We start from the raw sequence: 1,577 nt of genomic DNA, 5'->3' as shown, positions 1-1,577 counted from the left end.
TACTAATCTATTATGTGATTATTTTATGCTACTGTAAATACACCAATCCTTGGATAAACCTGACAGTTTATCCTTCGACGTATCCCGTCGCTTTTTTATCTTTTTTTAATCATGACGTGATTTTTGCCTTTCTGATTAGGCTCTGTGTTTTATACCGAATTTCGGATTTTTGTTAGTTTTTCTATGCTGCTATCTGTTACACTGGTCAAAAAATAACATTCCTACTGCCATTTATCAATAAAACTCAATTCTAAATGTTGTGAAATTCTGTTTTGTCATTCAAAAGTAGAATAAACTTTATTTGTGAAATTTCAGCTTTTTTGCTTTGATTAAATAGCTTACATTGTACATCGATTTTTGATTTGCATAGCATCCATGGTTAAATAAAAAGACTGAACAGGAGCTTCCAGAGAAGAAACTTAACTTTACATAAATTCAGTTGTGTTTCGACAATCGACAATTACAGTCCAATAGCATTTACGATAATGTTTGTTCAAAATGGATGCAATTTGTTGGCCATTTTGTTTGTAAAGCTTAAAATATAGCATTATATAATCAGAAATATTTCTGTTTATATGCCTACAAAATAAATTGCACCTAATTAAATTTGGTAAAATGTTCCTTCGGCCAACCGTTATAGAAAAAAATAAAATTAGACATGTAGCGCAAGAACAGAATCTACATCGGAGACGATCTGGTGGCGGGAAATGAAAGCACGTGACCGAGCTGTGGATGATCCGTCTGCTGGCGACCGACAGCGGACACTGACGAAGGGCCGGCCGGATGCTGATGATGACATTTTAAATATTCAATGGAGCCTATATGGGGAGCGGCGAGGCACGCCAGACGGATGAAGGTCTATTTTAAAAAGAGACAACTGATGATTGGTCACTTGTTGGCTCCGGCGGCGACGCGCAGGCCAGTAGGCCGGTGTCCACGTCCACGTCGATCCATTATCCGCTAAAAGCACCGTTTGCAGATTTGGCGTTGTGTGCGTCTGTCGACTAATATGTCATGTGGTGGGTCATTAAATTGTCCTTATTCGTCCCTTTGCGCGCAGGCGGGAAGGACACACGCATGCGGACACACATACACATTGTTCACACACGCATCCACACACCATAAAAAGTAAGAATATAACTGCAGTGACGTGAGATCGCCAAAAGACGGCGCCATTGGTGCAAACTATTTTCCACAGATGTTATTTATGCTGTATTTAATCCGTTTTGACCCTTAACGCAGATAAGTGCCAGTAAATATAATATGCAAGCTCCCTTGAATATCCTATATGCACATTTAATATATTAATATCACTATTTGATATTGAATTATTTACTCCAGTTAAAACAATGCTTATTGTACTTTAGTGCCCATGTCTCCAAGCCCGGCCCACATGGTGATTAGTCAGTTTTAACGAGATCAAACCTGTTAGTGAGTCAGCGGCATTGCTTTGTCTGTTGATAGATGCAGTGACTACGATGCCTCTGATGTGTTACGTTTTACATCTGACCTCTCACTAGAGGATTCATTTCCAGAATAGCATGTTTAAGGGTATATATTAAGCCTATGTATGTATT

The 1,577-nt window shown here is 38.7% G+C and overlaps 1 long non-coding RNA gene across 1 annotated transcript in view; it reads left to right on the top strand.

The window, feature by feature from the left end:
* Window positions 1-257, top strand: part of LOC132455612 (uncharacterized) — a 2,938-nt gene extending 2,681 nt beyond the window's left edge. The window contains exon 3 of the long non-coding RNA XR_009525305.1: window positions 1-257. This exon is cut by the window's left edge and continues 461 nt beyond it. This is a non-coding gene — a long non-coding RNA (uncharacterized LOC132455612).
* The last annotated feature ends 1,320 nt before the right edge of the window (window positions 258-1,577 follow it).

The sequence above is a fragment of the Gadus macrocephalus genome, chromosome 4 (assembly GCF_031168955.1).
Source record: "Gadus macrocephalus chromosome 4, ASM3116895v1".
NCBI lineage: Eukaryota > Metazoa > Chordata > Actinopteri > Gadiformes > Gadidae > Gadus > Gadus macrocephalus.
The sequence above is the reverse complement of the archived record's forward strand: the minus strand, read 5'-3'. Positions and strand labels throughout refer to the sequence as shown.